The sequence below is a fragment of the Rhinichthys klamathensis genome, unplaced genomic scaffold (assembly GCF_029890125.1).
Source record: "Rhinichthys klamathensis goyatoka isolate OS25496 unplaced genomic scaffold, OSU_Roscu_1.1 h1tg000191l_1, whole genome shotgun sequence".
Lineage (NCBI taxonomy): Eukaryota > Metazoa > Chordata > Actinopteri > Cypriniformes > Leuciscidae > Rhinichthys > Rhinichthys klamathensis.
Window position 1 is genome coordinate 5760242 of NW_026606717.1, and position 25220 is coordinate 5785461.

The following is a 25220-nucleotide window of genomic DNA, read 5'->3' on the forward strand; positions in this document are numbered from 1 at the left end:
TCTCTGAGGCGCCTTCGCCATTGGATGTGCAGTTGCTGCAGCACAGCCAATGAGTGAGCCAGTCACACACTTTGCTCGCTGTGCAGTTGCAATGCGTTTTACATATAAGTTTCAATAAATCTGAGGAAAGGAGTTTCCCAACTGCGTATAGCTACGCAATACGAAGTGACCGTTCTCGAAAGGGAACCTCAGTTGATAGCCTGGACCAAATGGACCAGAAAAGTTGTATCTTATTTTGATAGTTTTGGTTCATTTGCACTAAAAACTATGCAATCAAATATGCATTTCATTGGTTATAGGGGAAATCCCTACTTTGTGTGTGTAGCAAGACCATATGCCAGTATTGAGACACTACTATGTCTTAAAAATGTTGTCTTGAAACCACATACCCTGTTGTTAATTGCTGTTTACATGCAAGCGTTATAGCTAAATTTATGTTAGAATTTAACATATTACATTTAAACAAGCCAAAAATGGTTTGTTACCGTGTTCTTATTGACTCTTAGACCTTCAGTTTCACTTCAATGTTGGACTGTTTGAAAGGTACAAAGTTTTAGGAAAGAAACAGTCTAGCAATAAATCAGAATTCCTCTTAATTATTTTCTTAATTTATTTTCTAAAGACATATTAAAGTTAAAAGGCCTTTTAACACCTTTGTATAAAATTGTTCTCATGTAAGACAATAGAGAATTGAAAAAGTATATCCACTCAATTTTCAGAAGGAAATGATACAAAATACAATAGTTTCAGCCTCTGCTTGAAATGGGATGTTCAAATGTTTAAAATGGGTTTAGCTGTTAAACTGAAATAATTATAATGTAATAAACCTACAGTTAATCATGCAGTATTTGTATAAGGCGATCAATAGCATATTAAATGTTATTTAATAGGAACTGATCAGAGATGGAACTGTTCAGATGTTGTTTGCTTGGTCATTCACAGTGGGTTGATGGGTTGTGCTGTTGGTTATGGTTTTGCTCATCAGTGCTGTTCATCCTGTTTTTTTGCAGGCATGTACCAGTTTCATTTACAGCTAGATAACCACCACAGGATGCATTTCCTGGACAAATCAATCATTTATTTTTTACAATGTTCACATTTGTCATGGTGATCTTGAGACCAAACATAATGGAAGAAAATTCAGAAGACCCTTGAAAACCAACTAAAGGATTGAAGCCTTTTCCCTCATTGAGTTCAAGAAGAAAAGACATGAAAACAGCAGCAAACTGAGGTTGGACTGGCGAATTGACACCGAAGATGGATCACAGATAAGTTTGATTAAATTAAACGTACAGCTTTTATTCATTTCTTTATTGTGCCTGTAATAGGCATGTAATAAATGTGTTGTTACATTATTAGACAATATTAGGGTAGTTCTTTCAATAAAAGTTTGTAGCTTAAAAATGTTATGATTATATTAAGGAATAACTATAATATATACATTCATTATATAATTAAACAATATTTGTATAATTTAAAAAGTAGCATAAGGATTATTTTTTATTTGCTAGTCCTGTATTTTTTAGTGTAGATTATTTTTTTTATTGCTGGTCTTTGGAGGACCTTCGTCAGGGGGCGCACTTTCTTGGCGTGATTTGTGAAACAGCACCGTTGTAATGGTATGTATAAATAATTCGCATGAAATAGTAAATATTTCCATCAAAATCCATTTTATTATTCCATTTTTACTAATAAGGCAGATATTGGGTAATTACTGAAACTTTTATTGTATGTGACAATGACAGCAGCGCTACGTTTAGGTGACTGAAAATCTGGCTGTTGCTACATTAGCTATTAGCCTTGTGGCTTTTCTACACTGCTGCATGCTGCGTGTGTGGTTATGTGTTTAGAGTCAATCTGGAAAAATCGTATGTTTACTGTCATTCTTTTTACTTTCATTATTATTTGGTGGCAATTTTTTTGGATTCTTTTATTGTTTCTTGGACACTTGTTCATCCTTCAAGGTCATCAAATGGCTTTAACCACTTAAATCAAGGCCTAGTGATGCCCTCTCAATATTACAGTATTGATTTCTTTTTATTTTGAATATTAATTTATAGCACATATCAAACATGCTTTTTGTTCAACTTGTGGCGTAAGGGTTTAAGTTCTGGTCTGAAAGCTGAAGGTTGGAAACCCACAAGCCCCGATGCACAAGCTATTGCCATCACATATGATAAATTAAATAATATTATAATTATTATTGAGGAACGTGGGTTTTTAATTGCCTTATAACTTCTTGATTGCCTTATAACTACCTTATAGTTCTCACTCTGAATTTGGGTCCTGCTAACTACAACATGTGTTTCATTTGCATTTGTCTGCAGGGTTTGAAATTCAGTAACCCCCATCCACCCACAGTGTGTCAAATTAAGGTACTTGAACTTTTACAGTATAGTGATTGTTTGTGAAATGGTTCATGTTTTTATATTTAGTCAGCAAAATTGCAGAAATCATTATTTTTAAAAAAATATAACAGATCTGGCAATCGTTACATACCTTATTAGTAATAATGTTGTTATTATTATAGAAACTATAAAACCATGGCTATGAGGTAATGTCATAAAACTCTGGATTGTATACAAGAACTATGGTTACTTTTCATTAGGGCAACTATAGAATTTATAAGCTTTTTAGCCTGGATCCCATTAATTAAGGATGAAGCTATAACCTTTTCTTCTCTGTAGATATGTTCAGTAGTAATAGGGGTGTAACGATACACGTATTCGTATTGAACCGTTCGGTACGAGGCTTTCGGTTCGGTACGCATTACAAACCGAACGATTCGTTGGACCATTTTTCCTGCCGACCAAAAACCACCACAACGTTGCGCAACATCAAATGGCAATCGCAATGAAAGCGGAACGAAACTCATTATTTTGAGCTTCACGGACCGTTTATCAGTTTGGACCAATGTCAGTGCAGCGCGATCAAGCGACACTGTTACTACCAAGGGGGTAATCCATCAGCCGGAAACTGAAGCTTCCCATGGGGGCCGCCATTGTAGAAGACCATCACCTGCTTTTAGCATTCCATTGACTCCCATTCATTTTGGCGTTACTTTGACAGTGAATAACTTCACATCTGAGGCATCCAAAGACTCCATTTGTCCATTGTTTATTTCTAAAGAAACACGACAATGTATAAATGGCTCCATTACTCTGTATCTTACGTTAAGAAGACGTTTTTGTAAACAATAGGCTAATGATTGCGTCATAACCACGGGACTCGGCAATCGGGAGGACGTGGAGGTATAAAGTCAAGGGAGAAGCCCATAGAGAGTCATAAAGTTGCTCCTGCTGCTAGCTCATGGACAGCTAATACTCACGATCTCCGGCTCTGCAAGATTCGGAAGGGAATGATTCAGATTCCTCTTGGCACAGCTACTAGAAGACGTACAACTGTCAGACAGGTTGCTCACGTCACATCTACGTCGTCAAGCTCAGTTTGAGCCTGCACAGTGCGCTTGGCAATCAGGAAGTGAGTGCTTCTAATGGGCTTCACTTTTCTCCGTTGAAGTCTATGGGGTCGCTGTGTCCATTTCTTTTACTGTCCATGGATTTCTATCGTACTTGTTTTGTAACTTTGCATTGTATTTAATGTTTTTCATTTACATGACATTAACAAATAAAACTGTATATTTAGACCCCTGTCCAAAGTGTGGAAAACCCTAAAGGATTTGGTGGCATGATAATATACGATCAAGAGACATTCACCATTAACAAGCCACACTTGGTAGGTTAACATGCTTTACTGTTTGCACTCCTAATATTGAATGACTCGCGATTTATTAAAATACTTTTTTTGTCTTCAGCAGGTGGCAGTTCCTGATCATAGAGCCTTGATTAGGTGAGATATTATCGTATCTCTTATAGGGCAAAATAATTTTCAGCAGTTTTATCAATAACAATGTAAAATTTTATATGACTTTGCTTCTATTTGCGGCTTGTAATCATACAACTTTACTAATGAATAAGAAAATATTCCCTTAGGAAGAACAGCTCTGTCAGACCTGGTCTGTTTTAAAGGCAAGTGAAGACAAGTGAGAAAAATGCCTTCCAAGACATGAACATCTCCGCTTCCTTTATGCTTCAAAAAAAATAAATTCATTTTAACCCGTGTCTGTTAATAGTAATTTCCCACTGAATTTAAACTGTCCATATTTGTATTTCAAGAGGTAGTCACTACTAACAGTTTTTCTCAACTGGTGGATCATGGCCTAAAAGTGGGTGGCAAGACCGTTGTGCAGTCAAAGAAACAACAACAATAAACATAATTCTAATTTTCTTTTCTTTTGATGAGAAACTGTTCTTTTGAAAGACGTGTGTGAATGCTGTTGACCCTTCCGGGGCTACTTAGGGAAACGTTGCCACATACCACAATGCAAAAAAACGGTCCAAAAAAATGTGTTGTTTTTCTATAAAATTATGATTTTCTTTTCTACTTAAATGCATATTTCTTTTAGAAATGTATAGATTTATATAATTGGAACTCATGCAAACCAAAAATAAGTAGATCCCTAAATGTAATGTTTTTGGACACGTACACACATGTTGTTAATTTCAATTAAATGAAAATGTATTATAGTTTACATTTATAATAAATGCAATTAGCTGAACTATAGTGCTTTTGACCCACTTAAGCAGAACTTAAGTACATCTTTAAATTTAATTTCTAATTACTTCTATTGTCTGAAATATGTTTAAATGTACTGTCGAATTTGGGGACAAGCATTTATGGTAAACTAAAATATACTTTAATGTAATTTCTATTGAAACTTGTACGTCATGTATTTAAAAATATTTGTAATTATACACATATTGATAAATAATATATTTCATAATTTCAATTTAGAGCATTTAACATACATTAACTTTAAATGTAGTATTGAATAACTCACTACAGTTAAATTATAATCAAGTATTTTTATGTGCCTTAGTTCAACACATCGAAATAAGTGTGCTTCTTTAAGCACACTTACAAAGTGGTCTTTTATTTCATTAATATTATATTTGGTGCAATTACAGTTTCTTTTAAAATATACACTTAAAGATGGTATGAAACTGAAGTTGGATAGTCTTTTTTTCATATTGTGGTGTATATCCGTCATTCTTGGAACAAGAAAATGTAGGGCGATGGTTGTGGTTTGCTGTGCGTGACAGGTTGTCGCGGCACTTGCGCCAGTAAACACGTCATTAGGGTAGAGATGCAACTGTAGGAGGAAGGGGACATTATTTTGATTAGAGATGACAAGGACACATGATTTAAAAATAAATAAATAAATGATGTGTATGGACAAATAATTTATAACACACACTGCAACTTTCCATTAACACATAATTATTAATAACATTAACACAACTAAGCACACACTTCTTTTTTCACAAGGGTAAGACCTCTGTTCACTACATTCACATACTTTTATGTTGCTTCATTTGGTTAGCATGGTAAGGCCTTTTGTAGTTTTGCCACATCATTGTGAATCAGTGACAGCTGTAAACATTTTCATGGGAAGGCAGTTTCATCATGGTAAAATAATAAATAAATAAAAATTCCCAAATACGCCATTCCCATAATAGCTCTCTAAAAAGGGAAATGTAACTTTTTTTTGTGCTTGTTTGTTGCTTAGGAAGTTGTTCTGTCTTACAAAATTATGAAAAGAGGGAGTTTGAAAAAAAAACAAAAAAACAACAACACATAAGTGGAGTCATAATGACTTGATGAAACTAGGACATTTCAACTGATGTCGTGCCATTTCTTGGTTCTTATAATTTTCTAAAGGAAATTGTTGGCTTGTTGGAGCAAGTATAAACTTCATACCAATGAATTACTGAATCTTTGGGAGGAGTCCTGTTTGCTTCCAGATCATTGGGTTGGGATATAACTGAAATCGTTCAGTCTTTTCCAGGCAGTGACACAGGGAACACAAATTGGTTTTCTTTGATTTTCTTTATGTTTTATTGTACTATATTAATTTCTGTATTGGATTACTTGTGTATCTTTTTGGCAATGACACCATTCCAATTTACTGCTGATCACTGCAATGAAGGTTACGGGTGCTTTGAACATGAAGTCAAGCTCTACAAGGTTAACCAAAGTCTACGAGGACTTAAAAGGTAATGCACAACTCAAAGTGGTTTGTTCTAGCATGCTGAATATTCACTGGAAGCAGTGTATGAATTGAGAAGAAAATCTTCAAATTACACATTGCCACATGTAGAAAGACAAACATGTGCATACACTTCAAGCTCTCTATTGACATCTGTGGTTGAAACTTAAAATTGCATGTTAAAGTTCACAATAAAGTGTAACATGCAGAGGATTTTAATGTATGTTATGCTTTATCAATCTGTGATGATGTACACGGCAAGGAAAAAATTGCAAAAATGTGCTAAAATCATAACACTGGGGCAATACCGTCAAATGCCCACCAAATTGTGCCGTAGTGGCAATACAATTTTTGAAAAATTTTCTCACAATATATCAGATCTTACTAGCTATACCAAGAAAGCCCTACAAGATCTATACATGAAATATATTGCTTGAAGAAGTAAGTAGTATAATCTAGCGGACATGACATAAGCACGCAAGAACAAGATCCACGTCTTTAACAATTTTGGCGCCATTTCACACATGAGGAGTAGACCCGGAAACAAGGAAGACTTCCAAGATTTAGAGAGATTACAATCACAGATTAGTAAAAGTAGAATAGATGTGAATTACAAAGAGGTAAAGTAGGATACATCCATTTTTGAGATCCGAACTCACCAAAGTGTTCAGCGACAGTTTTAGTTGGTTCTTCGACATCTCCGTCACTGAAGCCATGGTATGTGAATCAAGGAAAAACATTACTGTCATCATCTAATTTCAGTTGTAATGTTTATAGCTAGAATAATTCGCTTAAATCTATAACTTTTTACCATACGATGACTCTATAACTCAGTACGACAGTAAGCATTTACAACATGTGTACGCCGAGTTTACACTTAAGAGCGCAGTATCTTAACCGTGTATAGACAACTTATGTGTTTCATAACTTTGTTTAATCAATTTAATTTCTTAGTTAAGTTAAAGAAACATCTTTAAATCATTGTTGGATGTATTATAGGGTGTGACATGAGAAGAAAACAGTGGCGAGATTCAGCCTGAAGTCAGTTTTGATAATACAAACTCATCTGGAGTTAGTAAATAATACCTATTGTTAGTTATACATACTATTATACAGATCACTGCTATTTGTTCTGTTATTATAGGTGGAGGATGCAGAACACTGATAGCCAACTCAAAAGTTTAATTAAAATTAATTTGTATTTGCTCAAATTTTGTGAAATGTGATTGTTTTTTTTCCAGTTCTGTTGTTTTTTTTATTTTAAGGTTTCTTTCCGAGATGTCGACAACCAAGATGGGATTTCTGAAGACACATTTGAGGAGGCTAATATATTAATTGAACCTACTGTAAAGGTAATGAGAAGAGAGCATGGATCATGATTTCTCTAAAGGATTTAAGATTCATTACTAACAATTACACATTTTCCAGCTTTCAGTGCAGTGCGTGGAGAACCAATGGGGCCTTTGTGGGCAGATTGTGTATGATGATGTGTCATACTCCATCTATCTCCAACCTCAGGCTGATATTGATGATGAAGGCATTGTAATCGACATGGAAGAAGATTGAGGCCAGAAATTGGATTAATGTGCAATTGATGAGTATGATCAGGGGGAGTAAAAGCATGAAGGACTTTTCACACTATACAAACCCCTGGTTAAACTTTCCTTTCAGCATCATTTCACGTGTCATTTGAAAGGTTTAGCACCTCAAGGTTATGAAGTCCAGCATGAGTAAAGCTAACATGGAATTGAGATCAGGATGAGATTTATTCCTGGGATTGATTTAGGGGTAACACTTTACAATAATAGTACATGAATAATCATGTACTAATACCTGAATTAATAATTACTTTACTATGAACTAATGATGAGCTAAGACATGTACTAATGAGGAACTAATCTTAACTACGACATGAGTCAATTCCTGCATGAATATACCATCTTAACTACACGTTAGTACATGCTTGTTAATTAATGCATTAATTAACATTTCGGGGTAAACTAAATCAAACATGTTCTAGATCAGAAGAAAGATGTACTAAAAGGGCACAATGTAAAATTGTTCATAAATTTGACACCGGCAACTGTCACAAACATCAGTGAATGACACTAGATGTCTTGCAAGATTTACATTTAACCTTACTCATTGAACACACAATGATGCATTCATCATTAAAAACAATTTAATCTCATTCTGTTTTAAGTGATTCCACTGCTGCTATCAAGAGTGAAATACCTACACTAACATATTCATTAACAGATGCAATTTTCAAAATTAAAATCAGTGTTAGCACAGATGATGGTTATTTATGTGGTTATTTTATGGATTGGTTTACTGTCTTTATATCATAATGCAGTTGGATGTTAGTCAGTTAGGGTTCTTGCTCTTCTTTTGGGCCATAATGTGTCCATTTTCTAGAGCAAGTTTGATTTAGTTTACCCCGAGATGTTAATTAATAAGCGTGTAGTTAAGATATGTTCATGCAGGAATTCATATGACTCATGTCGTAGTTAAGGTTAGTTCCTCATTAGTACATGTCTTAACTCATCATTAGTTCATAGTAAAGTAATTATTAATTCAGGTATTAGTACATGATTATTCATGTACTATTATTGTAAAGTTATCGATTTGGGTAATCCATGTTGTTGAAACAAAATATCATAAGGCACTTTTTTGTACAATTGGAAATGAAGGAGTATTTGTTTGAATTTTGAACAACGGCACATGTGTAGATTCTGTTGTTCTGTTGCCAAACTCTTTAACTTATTATAACTGAAAGATATTGATGTATGATGAGGTGTCAATCCCACCCAATAAAACACTCTTTCTTCCTAATAAAAACTGCAGTTGAGTTGGGATACGGGTAAGGTCAGAGACAGGTTTGGCTATCTGTTATGGGTTAAGTTCTAAGGGAAGGGTCATCAGTGTAATTATTAAATAATTACATGCAGGTGTTTTTGAAATATAAGTAAAAATGTTAAAGACACTTAATATAAAGTGGGCCCAAACACGATCTACATCTCACAGAAATGACTGAAATAACTAAGTGTTACTGACGAAGGCCAAGAGCTGTAACTAAAAAGCCGAATCTTTATACATACTGAAAACATTAAATAGATAGACATATCTTGAATCCCCAGAGACATTCCAGTGCTAAACAGCAGCACCATCAAAAAATCAGCACCTTATTCTTTGCAAATAAACTGGACAGAGCCAGATGAGAAGAAAAAAAAACATATAGTGCAACCAGGCATTACTTCAAATGCATCAGCACCACGGTAGAAAACAATCTTTACATGAAGTCATTACTCCTCCTCGTGGCAACAGACGGGATAAATGTGCACATGTGATGGTGAGACGCTACTTCTGAAATTAACCTGTAAGCCTACTACTGGTGTAGGCCTATTGTGTTAGTCATCTTCTGTTGTCTGTAATGTAGAATGGTTTCGATTTTTTTGGTAGTTGATTAAAAAAGTGAATGTTTTCACTCTCCTGTTGTTCCAAAACTTTTCTTTGTCTTAAGTTTCTAATATTTATTTAGTTTGAACATATTATATAAAATTTGTAAGAACATATCTGAGAATTACCAGTATCATTATTTATATCGATAGATTAAATTAAATTAATTTGACTGCCCAAAAAGACTAAAAAGAAAAAGGACAAAAAAGAATATCTGACAAAAAGAAAAAAAAGAAAAAATTGTTAAATCTTATTTGAAGTCTTGGCTCATTTAATAGTCTTCGCTCAAAAACTGTACAGTAAAATATGTATTTCGTTGGTAATGGGAAAGTCCCTAATTTTGAGTGTGTAGCAACACCGTATGCTGGTATTGTGACATACAGTTATGTCTTGAAAGCACGTATGTGGTTGCAAGCATTAGCTGAATTTATTGCATTAGAATTTAACATTTTACATTAAAACAAGGCAAAAAATGGTTTGTAAACATGTTCATACTCAAATCCATTATTGCTTGACTCAGCAGCTCTGAGTATTGGGGCAGAATCAGGGCAGAATTCCTCATGTGGCTCATTTTCTCCTTTGTATTTATTAGCCATATCACTACATAGCCCAAAACTGGTTGCCCACTGAAGCTAAGCAGGGTTGAGCCTGGTTAGTACCTGGATGGAAAAACCAGGTTGCTGCTGAGAGGTGTTAGTGAGGCCAGCAGGGGGTGCTCACCCTGTGGTCTGTGTGGGTCCTAACGCCCCAGTAAAGTGACTGCAGGGACACTACTGTAAGAAGCATCATCCTTCGGATGAGACGTTCAACCAAGGTCCGGACTCTGTGGTCATCACATGGTACTTCTCGTGAAGATTAAGGGTGAAACCCCAGTGTCCTGGCCAGATTCCCTGGCCTTATTAAAGTTACAAAAGCATGATGACACCTTTGAATAAATGTTCCCTTTCGTAATCACTACAAGTTACGTCGTGACGACGAAATGGGGTTTCGCTTAGAAAGCCTATCAACTTCGAGTATTACAAAATGAGCCAATGGCAAAGAAATGCCATGGGTCTACGGATTTTGCATAGCGTGACTCCGCCCCACTTCGTGGGTATATATATATATATACACTCACCTAAAGGATTATTAGGAACACCATCCTATTACTGTGTTTGACCCCCTTTCGCCTTCAGAACTGCCTTAATTCTACGTGGCATTGATTCAACAAGTTGCTGAAAGCATTCTTTAGAAATGTTGGCCCATATTGATAGGATAGCATCTTGCAGTTGATGGAGATGTGTGGGATGGACATCCAGGGCACGAAGCTCCCGTTCCACCACATCCCAAAGATGCTCTATTGGGTTGAGATCTGGTGACTGTGGGGGCCATTTTAGTACAGTGAACTCATTGTCATGTTCAAGAAACCAATTTGAAAAGATTCGAGCTTTGTGACATGGTGCATTATCCTGCTGGAAGTAGCCATCAGAGGATGGGTACATGGTGGCCATAAAGGGATGGACATGGTCAGAAACAATGCTCAGGTAGGCCGTGGCATTTAAACGATGCCCAATTGGCACTAAGGGGCCTAAAGTGTGCCAAGAAAACATCCCCCACACCATTACACCACCACCAGCGTGCACAGTCTCATTCTGTTTACGCCAAATTCTGACTCTACCATCTGAATGTCTCAACAGAAATTGAGACTCATCAGACCAGGCAACATTTTTCCAGTCTTCAACTGTCCAATTTTGGTGAGCTCTTGCAAATTGTAGCCTCTTTTTCCTATTTGTAGTGGAGATGAGATGTATGCTTTGGATGCTCCTGGGGCATATGGCATCCGCAGCCGCAGCAACGCCTCTCAGATTGCTTCATATGAGACCGCTTCAGCTCTGGCTTCACGATCGAGTCCCGAGGTGGGCATGGCAACAAGGCACGCTCCGAGTACCAGTAACTCCGACCTGCTGTCAGACCTTCACCTCGTGGACGAACCTCAGCTTTCTACGGGCCGGAGTGCCCTTAGAACGAGTTTCCAGGCATGTTGTTGTCTCAACAGATGCCTCCACTACAGGCTGGGGTGCCATGTGCAATGGACATGTTGCCGCGGGCTCCTGGACAGGACCCCAGTGCCTTTGGCATGTCGATTGCCTCTAGTTGCTGGCAGTACATCTCACTCTGCACCGCTTCCATGCATTGCTCAAGAATCAGCACGTACTAGTACGATCGCAACTTGCTCGCCACCTCCTCTTATGGAGACAGAAGCATCTAAGGTCGCTTTAAGCCATTATATTCCAAGAACCCTGAATTGTGCACACAATAAATTGTGTGATTAGACTGGGAACCCCATTTTGTCATCACGATGTAACTCGTAGTGACTACGAAAGGGAACGTCTCGGTTACGGATGTAACCCTCGTTCCCTGAGTAGGGAACGGAGACTTTACGTCTCTCTGCCACTTTCTCTGTACCGCTGGAACAGCCCGAGTTCAGTCTCGGCTCTTCAGCAAGTAACATAACTACATGTTGCCAGCATACTTCCTTATATACCCACGAGGTGGGGCAGAGTCATGCTATGTAAAATCTGTAGACCCATGGCATTTCTTTGCTGATAGTTGATAGGCTTTCTAAGCGAAAATCCATTTCGTCGTCACGACATAACGACTCCGTTCCCAGACAAAACAGGAATGAGAAATCATATCTACTCAGAATCCTCAGCTCCAACCCAGATCAAACACAACTGAAGTAGCTAATTGAGTTCTTCAGGAGCACTTGGATCAGGAGGTGTGTTGGATCAGGGTTGGATCTAAACCCTGCAGGTAGATCTCCAGGAACAGGATTGGGGAACCCTGGCTTAGCTGTTTAAATTATTATTGTAGTTCTAGTTCTAGTTATTGTAATAAACCATCAGTTAATCATGCAGTTGTTGTTATAAGGCGATCAATAGGATATTAAAGGGGTCATATAATGGTACATGCACTTTTACAAGTTGATTGCACTGAAATGTGTGTTGACAGTTCCTGTACACAACCATCATATAATGATAAAAATCCATCCAGTGTTTTTGTTTTAATCTCCTTATATGATTTCCCCTGTCTCAAATTGAGCCGTTCGTTTTTGTGACGTCAATAAAACGGACACCCCTCCCACGATTGTTGATTGACAGCAGCGTTTCAACACAGACCCGCACTGAGCGAGCTGTCATCATAGTCCGTCACTGTTGATACGCTGGAGCAGAATGGCGTCTAAGCGATTGTGGTGTTCGGTTCTTGGGTGTTATAACGAACACAGCAGTCATTTTGATGTTCCTAAATCCGAACCACTAAAGACGCAGTGGCTGAGTTTTGTTTTCGAAGGGAATATTCCCCACGAGCAACGTCAATGCTTTCATGTTTGCGCGATTCATTTCTCATAAGACTGCTTATAAACGAGGGTCAGTATAAGCTGGTTTTGCTAAGAAGCTGCTCCAGAAAGAATCGGTAGCAACTATTTATGTTCCCTCTGCACCTCCAGAAGAAGTAAGTGTAAAGTTTTATTAACCTTTATATTAATCTTTGCAAATCACGAAAAAAAGTTTTTCATGACCATTAGTTGTAACGTCAATCTGTCAATGAACTAACGTATACATCAGTAAACACATAGCGTTCATATCTCACTACTCTACCCTGCCAGTGCATACAAAAATAGATCAAAGTGACATTACGTTAAGCAACCATTCAGAAATCTCCTGTTCGAGCCTTAATTGTCGAACTTCTTTCCGGCCGTCATCTTGTTGCGGGTCCGACTCCGGTTCAAACTGATACGATTGCACAGATGTGTCCTCAGAGACTCCGCTGCCATTCTCTCTCCAAAATATACCCTCAACTGTTGTCAAGGCAACACTCCACGTGCGTTGGTCAAAACGCCAGCAGAACAGAGGGACGGAGTGAGCGATGCTCATTATCATTTAAAGGCATATGCACTGAAATGGCGTGCTGAAAACAGAGTTGTTTTTGACCAGGTAAAATTTGTGTTTTCTTAAAATACTAATGATAATTTTTAATAAAAGTATACTACAAAGTTTTCATTTAGACCTTAAACATTCATATTAACTTGTACAAAAATGGCATTTTACCCCTTTAAATATTATTTAATAGGAACTAATCAGAGATGGAACTGTTCAGATGTTGTTTGCTTGGTCATTCACAGTGGTGTGCTGTTGGTTTTGGTTTTGCTCATTAGTGATAAAATCATCAGCATCCTGTGTTTTTGCAAGCTTGTAACAGTTTCATTTACAGCTAGATAACCACCACAGATGCTGTTCATGGACCAATCAATCATTTATTTTTTTACAATGTTCACATTTGTCACGGTGATCTTGAGACCAAACATAATGGAAGAACCAGAAGACCCTTGAAGACCAACCAAAGGATTGGAAGCCTCTTCCCTCACTGAGTTCAAGAAGAAAAGACATGAAAACAGCAGCAAACTGAGGTTGGACTGACTGGAAGTGATAGACACAGAAGACGGGTCACAGATAAGTTTATTTCAATTAAACTTTTTGCTTGATCAGCTTTCATGGTTTATTTATAATGCCTGTAATAGGCATGTAATAAATGTGTTGTTGCTCTATTACACAATATAATTTGTTTCAATAAAAGTTTGTGGCTCCTAGTGATTATATCCAGGAACAAATGTCTTATACATTTATTATATAGTTAAACAATATATGTGTAATTTAAAAAGGTGGTGTAATGATTATTACATTTTTAAATTTGCTATAGTCATATATTTTTATTCGTATAGACTTTTTATTGCTAGTCTTTGGAGGACCTTTGGAGGCGCACTTTCTTTTTGTCCTTTGTTGAACAGCGCCGTTACGTAGTTATGGTACGTGAGATAGTTTATATTTCCATCAAACCTATTTTATTATTGCATTATTACTAATAAAGCAGATATCGATAATATTGAGTAAATACGGAAGCTTTTATTGTATGTGACATAGACAGCATTGCTACGTTTAGGTGACTGCAAAAAATCAGGCTGTTGCTAAACTGTTAGCCTTGTGGCTTTGTAAAATGCTGCATGTTGCGTGTGGTTGTGTATTTAGATTCTAAAAATCTGGCTAAACAATTTCTGCCGTTATTATTTAGTTGCATTTTTTGGTGGCTTTTTTATCGTTTCATTGACACTTGTTCATCAAGATAATTAAACTGCTTGGACCACTTAAATCGAGCCCTAGTGAGGCCTTTTTAATATTACACTATTGAGATTATATTTTGATTCTTACTTCATAGTACCTGCAGTATCAAACATACTTTATGTAAAACTTGTGGCGTAATGGTTTAAGTTTTGGAAACCGAAGGTTGGAAACCCACAAGGCCCGATCCACAATATCGCAATTGCATATGATAAATTTAACATTACAATACTAATTACTTGAGGAACTGGGGTTTTCAAGTCTTAAAATTCACACTCTGGACTACATCATCTCTGCTTTATTTGCATTTGTTTTCAGGGTTCAAAATGCTGCCACCCCCTTCAATCCACAGTGCATCAAATAAAGGTATTTGTCCTTTTACAGTATAGTGTCCGTTTGTGAAATGGTTTATAGTATCATATTTTCAAAATGGCTGAAATAAAAAAAATTATTATACAGCTTACAGCATCTAACAGTTATGGCATTGTGTTCTCCCTAATGATTAACTCACAATTAAATCATAATTTTTGTCACATTGCATTGTATTTAGGCCTGGTTTCACAGCAGGGTTTAGATTAAACCAGGATTATTCTTAGTTCTTAGTTCAATTAGCGCATTTAAGTAGCTTTTATAAATAAATAAAAAACATTACTTGTGTGTATTACAAATCAGTTAAAACAGCTCAAACATGCATTTTAGTCTGGGACTACACTTAAGATTCTGTGAAACAGGGGGTAAATGTTTTAAGTCTTTTCAAAGCCTTTCTTTATTCATGACATGCCCTCATGACATTAACAAATAAAACTGCATATTTAGACCCCTGTCCAGAGTGTGGAAAATCCCAAAGGACTGGGTGGAGTGATAATACATGATCAAGAGACATTCACCATTAACAAGCCACACTTGGTAGGTTAACATGCTTTACTGTTTTCACTCCTAATATTGAATGACTCGCGACTTATTCAAAGACTTGTTTTGTCTTCTGCAGGTGGCAGTTCCTGATCATAGAGCCTTGATTAGGTGAGATATTAGATATATTATATATTTTGCTAACATATATATATATATATATAGGACAATATAATTGTTTTTGCAGTTTTCAATAGCAATGCTAAATTTTCCTGCTATTTATGTCTTGTAATCATATAGTACAACTGTACTAGTAAAGAAAATCTTCCCTTAGGGGGAAAAGCTCTGTGAGACCAGTTCTGTTTTAAAAGCAAGTGAAGAGGAGAAAGACAAATGCTTTGCAAGACTTGAACATCTCCGCTTCCTTTATACTTCAAATAAATTCATTTCATTTTCACCTGACCTGTGTCATCTGGTAATAGCATTTCCCACAGAATTGAAGAGTTATTTGTTTTTTAAGAGGTCTATGTAGTGACCTAGAATATGTCATGTCCCCTCCTGAATTGAAGGAACAGAAAATCAGTCGAAATTAAACATCCAAAATTCAAGCACACTTTCAGTACACTTAAAACATTACACACTAACACAACACACAAACACACTAAAAAATACAGGACACCTATGCTGCGTTCCAGTCCACTTTTACATGCACACACACTTGCGAACTTCCCTCAGCACTTCCCCTCATGGGAATCCCTGCCGCCATTTTGAAGTGCGTTCCACTTCGTGAAGTGGACGAGTGAAGTTTATATGGACAGACCCTCGCTCCCTCGAGATTTTTTGACTGAGGGAGCAAGTCTACTTCATATGTAGGCCTACACTTCAGGCAGCTCCATATACCACAATGCAACACGATTGTGACATCACCGCAGATCTAATCTAATCACCACCACCACAAACAACTCTATGATATATTAATATAGTTTCTTTAATTTAAAACAACCACACATCTATATACATTTGGATGCTGCATTAAACAAATTCTTAAAGGGAATTTTTTTTTAGATAAATAAACTCCATAACTGATTCCTAGTGATCAAGGGCTTAGCACGTTCCAATTCAGCCCATTGCAGTCTCCGCCAGCAGTGGGCACTCATGCAATGTAAGCATGCAATGACGTACATCCGAGTGAACGTTACGAGATGGAGGGAAGTTAGCAAGTGAAGGGCATGACAATTTTAAGCTGGAACGCAGCACAAGAAACAGAAAAATAGGGAAGCTAACTGTCACGTTGGGTCTTGTTCCTTGTTCTTGTCTGTCATGTGATTCCCTGATTGTCATGTGATCCTGCCATGTGTCTTGTCAGTTGTTAATCGTCTGATCATTGTTCACAGGTGTTACCTGTCTTGTAATTAGTCATGTATGTAAGCCCTCATGTTTGCCCTGTGTCTTTGTCTTTGCAGTATTGAATGTTTCTTGTCCAGGGGCCCGTTCTTCGTATGTTGCTTAAAACATCCGAGATCAAACGAGACATCCAAGATAATATCATCATACTCATCATGATCCGGCTAATTAGATTCTTTGAACACTCCTGCCAGTTATGATTGGTGTAGCTGGATTGAGTTATCTGAGATAATTGTGCGTTCATGCGCTGATTTAAAAGGGGATATGTATCGATAGTAGAAACATTGATCAGCAACGCTGCTATTGGCTGCTCACTGTGGCCAAAGAGCGTGCTCAGTTTTTCACCGCAGCAGAGCAAGAGTTATTGCTTGAAGGATATGCTGAATTTGAAAACTTAATTAAAACAGCAGGGAAGACCTCAACGTGTGCAAAAGCCAGGAGAGAGGGCTGGCAAAAAGTAGCAGACAAATTACATTTGTAGTGACCATGTTAGATGTTTTTATCACTTATTACAGTATATATTTTTATATTTTAATAATTTCTAAATAATTAATAACTTTGTTCATTGTAATGTCAGAGTCACCACCCACTACTAGAACATGGGAACAAGTAAAAGTGAAGTACTAAAATATTCTACATAATGGTCATTTGTATTACTTATACTAATCTCTTTTAAAAAGGCACTGTTAATAAATGTTTGCCTGTTTATAAAAGCAACTAAGAAAAAGGCTGAGAAAAAAAAGAAATGAAAAACCAACAGGTGGTGGTCCTGCACCCCCACATTATACCCCGGCAGAAGAGCTGGCCCTTGGGTTGAATGTGAACCGACCCATTGTGGAGGGCATCCCTGGGTTCAGCTCTTCCTCAGACACACAGCCAGAGGCCAGGAGCAGCAACACCTTCACTGCTGGTAAATAAACTTTAAATGATTCTAGTACACTGTAAAATAATTTGTTTCTGCATTAAATTATGTAGGCCTATAATCCAAATGGCTGTCCAGTCATATCAACTGTTAAACCTTGAGTAGTAGTGAATTGCTTTGACTTGTGAAAGTCTACATGTGTGACTGTGAAACTACATAGTTAATGTAAAAAATATGTTGCCATGAGTTATTGATCACATTTCCCCCCAGTGTACTTCATTGTAATGAAATTGTGTTTTCCTCTTTTGTGCAGTTTTAAACAATACACCAACACTTTTACCTGTTCCCAAGCAAGTGGTAGCTGAAGCATGTGCAGTAAGACTTGTTCTAACGTTACATCAAAAGGGAAGAAAGTACAGCACTTTGTAATGCCCATTTTTCCCCCCAATGCACAGGACAGTGAAGAAACCCTCTCAGGTATCTTTAAGTGCATAAATAACTTTACTTAATTTACACTTGAGTACCTATTATTTCTGAATGCAATATGAGTTGCAGGAGTCCACATCTACAGAAGAGTCTGCACAAAGCAGTGATGCAGAGGTGGGCAGTGTTGTACTTTTCCTTTTCATTTTTGATGCATAAGCCATGTGTTGACAGGTTCACCCCTACCCATAGAAAATAGTATTTTGAAAATACTTGACAACTTAAAGAAAAAAAAAAACTGGCACTAGAGATGAGTTGCTTCATAGGAACTTCAGAGTAAGTGCCAATATATTATTTCACACAGAGTACCATTGCTGACTTTGCATAATATCTCTTATTGCAGGCAAAAGATGACCATCACTGGCTTTTCTTTACAAATAACAATTAAAATAAAACTCAAAGAACTAAGCATATTTGTCTTCTCTTTTATTAAACATTAATGAAATGTTTTATATTTTTTCTGATGGTCCAATGTTGTGTAATATGGCCCATGCAATGTCACAGGCCCTGTCAGGTGCAACCCTCAGACTTTTCAGACACTTTAGTTGGCTAAAGTTCACTTCATTGTGTGCCCTTGTCCTGGCTAGAGCGGCATTTGTAACTGGTTTGGGGTTTGGGTCAGGGAACGGGGTCATAAAACACCTGTCTCCAAGCAGGATCCTGCTGTAATCACCTGTATAATGGAAAAATTCAGTTCTGTTAGGATAAGCATAAGTGTATGTAATACAGTGAGCTTGATATTTATATTTTTCCTTACCACGTTCAAATAATGTGCATAAATCTCTGAAAGTTCTTGAGTCATGCACGGATCCTGGCCATATTTGTGATATGGAACATAGTCACACACCACCAAAGAGATTTTAGTCTGTCAACTGCCTTTTTAAAATTTGATATAATATTACTAATCTGTATGAGAATTGCAATAGCAACTTGCCTGCACTGTTATTAAAGCCCGACTCCGAGTCGAACATTTGTGTTTCCAACAAATTAATGATGTAAACGACATCCTCACGAGTCATGAGAAAAATGATATCTCTCAAAAAGTACACTATTGCGCTGCGCTAAAAGACTTCACGTATCACCTCCGCTTATAAAGCTGCGATCTAATCCTGTTAACATGAAATAAGCCTGCTCGCGAGCAGGTTCAAGCTTGCACACCTGTTGCCAAGACAGCAAGTCCAGGATGAGCGTCGAAGAACCAAACAATCCAAGATAATGCCAAATCGCCAACAATCAAATCCAGCTAAGTGAGTTAGCGACGTACGAAGAACGGGCCCCTGGTTCTTGTCTTTGTTTTGAGTTTCCAGGTTTCCTGTCGTTGTTTCTGTTTCATGCCTTGTCATGCCTGATTATGTTTTGAAGTAAAGTTGCATTTGGGTTCTCAACCAGCTTGCCTCCAGTGGACCTCATTCATAACACTAACACTCCTCATTAACACACTTTGCCCGGTTCTAAACAGGGAGGCTAGTACACACACTTGTTTTTAAGCCTTGGAAATTCCATAACCAGCTGCAAGAATGACAATAAACAGGCCTAGAGCTTCCAGACCACTCGGGGATACAGTTTGCTTACAGCTAATGAGAACATCAAAAAATGACACACTTTACATTAAAAGGTTATCAGTCCTCTCTACCCTTGTGAAAAAAGTAGTAACTTTGGCATACTTTTAAAAAGAGTACTCATTACAGAAACAATATACTTTAAAGGGCACCTATTATGCAAAATTCACTTTTACATGTTTGAGCATAAATGTGTGTTGGCAGTGTGTGTACACAGCTACCCTATAATGATAAAGATCCACCCAGTGCTTTTTTTTTAAATCCCCATAAATCATAAGCACTGACATCACTTTGCACAAGCCCCGCCCACAACTGTTGATGGACTCTGCAGTTTTAGCATAGACCCACCCTGAGTGAGCTGTACACAGGCCGCCATTGTTTCGACGCGGGAGCAGCTGTATAGACAAGAAAGTCTTGTAACCAACTCAGGTGTTTTGTTGTTGGATGTAAGAATGAATATTCTCGCCTTCGTCCGCGAAGCGCGAGTCCCCATTAGCACGCCCCGCCCTCGGGTGCCGCGTGGGATGGGTGACATGACAGAGAGGCATTTTTCAGAATGCCCTGCCCCCAAGCTTGGTCTGCAGCGTTAGACCTGAATGACATGTACTTCAGATCTCTAGCTTTACGCACCACAAGCTATCCTGCATGTTGCATTTGAGGGTTCGAAGTATCAGTACAAAGTCCTACCCTTCGAGTGCTCCATAGCCAGTTGGGTCTTCAGGTCAACTGGGAGAGAGTAATCTAGCCCACGGGCTGAGTATCTCTTTTCCGGTATGGAGATGGACTCGGTCCAACATGCCTCTTCAAGAAGAGAGTATGTCCGGTCGGTGCTATACAGAAGTGAGAAAGGGTCCTACTGAAAGAATTTCAGAGGCTCCTGGGGCATATGGCAGATGCAGCCACATGGCATCCTCCATATGAAGACCACTTCAGCCTTGGCTTAAGGTTGAGTCCCGAGAGGACCATGGTAGAGCGGCATGCCCTGTGTGACAACAGATCACCCCGGCCTGCCGCCAAACCCTCAGCCCATGATCAGACCTTTTGTTTCTCCGGGCCAACCGCTCCTAGAACGAGGTCCACTAACACCGACTGAGGGGCCATGTACAAAGGGCATGCTTTAACAGAGGCCTGGGCGACCTCCAACTGCATTTGGCATTCATTGCCTCGAGTTGTTGCAGTTCACCTCGCTTTGAGCCACTGCTGCTCAGCGAGCTGGTACTGGTCTGAAAAGACAGCATTGCAACCGTTGCGCTAAGCTACCCTTGCATGTCACAACTTGCCCTTCACCTCCTCCTTGGAGTCAGAAGCTTCTGAGGTCGCTTCATTCCACTATTTCTTCCAGCCTGCTCAATCGTGCAGCCGCCGAGCCTCATGACAGCCTATGGCCAGGGACAGTGGAGACTCCATCCCCAGGCGATCCAGCTGGGCAGGGACCCCTTTGGGGTTGCACAGTTGCATTTGTTGCCTCTCCAGAGTCGTTCCTCTGACATTTGTGTTATTTCTGTCTGAGCGGACAACCCTTGGACAGACACTGGCTCTCAGCTGGCCGCGGGGCCCCGCAGAAATGAGTTCCCTAGTGAGCCTTCTAAAAAAGCGGCTATTCGATTCATTGTCGCTTGGCGCCCACTCAAAGTTCAGTGATTTTCATCACACTCAGGTGTTGAGCAGAGATGCTCCTGAAGCTCAGTGATTTCTTCACACCTAGTGTTGATCAGTGCTCCTGTCTTGTTCGCGCATGTCGCTTGCACCTACTGTGCTAGGTCAGGAGTGGAGCAGGTCGTTGCCCCTTTTTAGCCCAACCAGACCTAGTTCTCCCCTCGACAGCCCTTCCTGACTTTCCCCTGAATACATTCTCTGGGACGGGGCATGATGGCACCCGCGTTCAGACTCCTGGAGAGATTCCAGGCCGGTCCTAAAATGCGCAGGTTCATGTGGCTACCGCAGGAAAATATGTGGTAGTCACCATCACTTCTGCGAGAGCACCCCCTAAGAGGAAGTGTTGCTTAGGCCAAATAGAAGTGGAACCTATTCGTTGAGTGAGTCTTCTCTCCACGAGGAGATCCTGAACGCGTTTGGTCATTTCAGTGCTCTCTTTCCTGCAAGATGGGTTGGAGTAGGGCTGTGTCCTCCACCCTCAAAATGATGTTGCCTTTATTTTTTCTTTGACGCACATCATGATGCAGTAGCATGGGAAGCACGTCCTGATCGTCAGGTTCCTGAGGGAGCAAGTGAATCTGCCTTGCACCCCTCTTTATCCTCTTGGGCCTTATCTCTGGTGCTACTGCACTGCAAAGACCGCCACTGCAGGCAGTGAGTTAAAAATTCTGTTTTTAAAGAAACAGTTCACCTGCTTGAGTGGTCTCTACTAGCGGGTAGGGACTTGCTCGCTTTTGGTCAACGAGTTGTCTGGAATTCGGGCCGGCTAACTCTTACGAGTTGAGACCCCAGCCTGGATATGTGCCCAAGGTTCCTACCTCTACCTAAAGGTGGGACCAGGTGGTGAGCCTGCAAGCGCTGCCCTGGAGGAGGCAGACCCAGCCCTGGCTTTCTCTGTCTGTCCGCTTCATTGCGGTTATACGTGCATAGAACGCAAGCTTTAGAATAGGGGTGTCCAAGCTTTTTTTAGTGAGGGCCAAATACAGAAAAATAAACAAAGGGCCGGCCACACACTATATTGACACATGAATACTGCGTTTTTACGACCTGGCTTGTTACTCAAGGTCTCAACATAAAAAGGAACACGAACAAACAGTTCAGGTTTTAAAATTTAAAATGAATAAAGAACTGTTTATTATTAAAGTAAAAAGTGTGGTATGAATTAAATACAAAATGTCAGTTGTGTGTGTTTGCAAAGAGTCAGGTTAATAACTGGAACTGCACTGCCCGTGCACTAGTACGACATGCCTGCAGGTGGCACAGGTGGTCGTAACATTGTAACTCACCTATAATGTGAAGAACATTGCACTCAGTGTACATATCAATGTATAGTAAAAAACATGTGACAATTTGCCCCAGGTTGACATTTATAAAGAAAAAATACTCTTGCCCTGAAAACCTTTCAGTTTAAAAACTACCTTCAAAAAATGTATATTGAACTTTTAGTTTCACAAAAAAATATTTTATTTTAAGGTTAAGTGAAAACCAACATACTTTGTTGAAACAAAACCTTGCTGGAGAAAATACAGATGTTGATAGGACTTTTGACTCAAAACCTCCTATTTACTCGGATACAGCCGTTGTGACAACTAGCCCTGTTCTACTTTCAATTATATTCATTAAAAACATGAACATGTGTAAACTGTCTGTAATTAAGGTTTACCATATTTAGCAGGACTTGTCAGACTAATCTGAGGCAATTTCAAGAGACTGCTAATACGCCTAAAGAACAATTCTCACAAATAAAAAATACTTCAAAACTAACACACACAATTCAAAAGTGACAAAGAGGAAGAAGGTGCAGCAAGACACTCACTCACAGCAACAACCAACTCACAGCAACAACCCACTCACAGCGCTCGCCCCCGGGGGGAAACGCGTTCACGTGGAAGATCTCTGAGCGGCGCCGCTGTCCATGGTACTAGGTCACATGTGCGCTGCTTTTAGCTTTATTGCTGTTTAATTTGAACCGATAAATCTATAATGTGAAGAACATTGCACTCAGTGGGAGCAGTGATGCTGTCCTTTGGATTGAAGGATGGCTGACATGTCAGGAGAAAGTTTTGGTGGACTTCACAGAGATGGCTATCAGCCATTCTGGTTCTCAATCTGCTTTTGTTCTGATTTAACAGAGAAAATGTTTGTTCACATATGTTCGGCTCATCATTCTTTTTGCCTGGCGTCTCATCAGAGGAAACTTGGCACTATCCAAACTCTGTTAGAAGTCAGGGAGGGAGAGAAGCTGATGTTGACTCTTCAGAGAATCATCGCATTGCATTTCAATCAGTTCTAACTGCAGACTCTTTTCCACTTCTTCTGCATCCACCAGGAAGGGGGTCGAGAACAGCTTGATTTGTTTTTCAATGACAGAAAAATCTTCAAATGCTGGTTGAATTCTGTCACGAGAGATGCAATCACAGACACATATTTCTCCTTTTTAGCAGAAAGGTTGGCCTTTGGAAAAGCAGACTTGATTTCAGACAGTGCAGGGAAGTGTGCAGTATTAAAGCTTCGTAGTTGTGTCTCAAAGAGGCGGAGCTTTACACGGAAGGCTTTCATGTGCGCATACAGGTGTGGCACCAGCTGTTCTTTGCCTTGTAGGTTCTTGTTCAGTGTATTCAGATGATGAGTAAGATCAACTAAAAATTCCAGGTCGGCCAGCCACAGAGGGTCACTCAGTTCATGAAGAGGTCGGCCCTTCTCTTTCATAAACCGATCGATTTCTGATCTCAGCAAATAAAACCGCTGCAGCACATAGCCGCGGCTCAGCCAGCGCCCCTCATAGTGGTAGAGTACATCCCCATATTCAGCATCCACATCAGAAAGGAAAGCTTGAAATTCTCTGTGGTACAGTCCTCTAGCTCGAATTATGTTGACAGTTTTTACAACAGTGTTCATCACATCGCCCAGCTGGACAGTCTTGGCACACAGTGCTTCTTGGTGGATTATACAGTGCATCCTAAAAGCCTCACATCCGCTCTCTTTTACCTTGGCGCACACTTGCCATTTCTTTGCGATCGCCCTTCATGGCCGGAGCTCCATCCGTTGTTACTCCACAGAGCTTGTCCCATTTAAGCCCCATCTTTCCAACTGCCTCTGACACAGCTTTAAAAATATCTCTACCCATCGTTGTGCCTTTTAGGCTCATCATATCAAGCAGCTCCTCCATACAGCAAAAATGATCATCTACTCCCCGCAAAAAAATTAACAGCTGCGCAGTGTCTGTAGCATCTGTACTCTCATCGCATGCTATCGAGTAAAAATCAAAAGCACCAGCTTTGTCAGCTAACGTGAAACTTCAGCTGAGAGACAAGTCCTCGATTCTCCGCACCACTGTATTTCTGGATAAGCTCATGTTGTTGAAATCCTGCACTTTTTTCAGGCACATTATTTCTGTGACTTTGATGAGGCACTGCTTTATGAAACCACCGTCTGAGAACGGTTTGCCTTGCTGGGCAATAAGTTTAGCGACTTCATAGCTTCCTGTTGTGGCCTTTTCTTGTATTTTGTTAGCACGAAAAAAAAAAATGTTGTTGAGCTTACAGGCTAGCTGCCATTTGCTTGACTTTCTGTGTTTGTTCGGCACCGGTGTACGATGTGTAGCTCTGATGTTTGGTTTCATAGTGCCGACGGACATTATAGTCTTTCATCACAGCAACATCTTCATTGCAAATCAAACAGACACA

The 25220-nt window shown here is 39.1% G+C and overlaps 1 protein-coding gene and 2 long non-coding RNA genes across 5 annotated transcripts in view; 2 read left to right on the top strand and 1 right to left on the bottom strand.

The window, feature by feature from the left end:
• The first annotated feature begins 965 nt into the window (after window positions 1-965).
• Window positions 966-3849, top strand: LOC130095485 (uncharacterized). 2 transcript variants are annotated; one of them, XR_008808119.1, is made up of 4 exons: window positions 966-1619; window positions 2328-2375; window positions 3646-3735; window positions 3818-3849. It is a non-coding gene; the product is annotated as an uncharacterized LOC130095485 (long non-coding RNA). The 2 variants fall into 2 exon arrangements; XR_008808118.1 differs by lacking the exon at window positions 966-1619 and having other exon boundaries at window positions 2244-2375.
• A 9931-nt stretch (window positions 3850-13780) lies between these two features.
• LOC130095481 (uncharacterized) lies at window positions 13781-16032 on the top strand. Of its 2 annotated transcripts, XR_008808115.1 has the most exons (5): window positions 13781-14051; window positions 15040-15087; window positions 15538-15627; window positions 15710-15741; window positions 15905-16032. It is a non-coding gene; the product is annotated as an uncharacterized LOC130095481 (long non-coding RNA). The 2 variants fall into 2 exon arrangements; XR_008808114.1 differs by lacking the exon at window positions 13781-14051 and having other exon boundaries at window positions 14673-15087.
• An 8611-nt stretch (window positions 16033-24643) lies between these two features.
• The window catches only part of aldh3a2b (aldehyde dehydrogenase 3 family, member A2b), a 96283-nt gene continuing 95706 nt past the window's right edge, over window positions 24644-25220 (bottom strand). The window contains exon 12 of the mRNA XM_056262202.1: window positions 24644-24653. The gene's annotated coding sequence lies outside the window, so the exon portion shown is untranslated. The remainder of the gene's footprint in view (window positions 24654-25220) is intronic.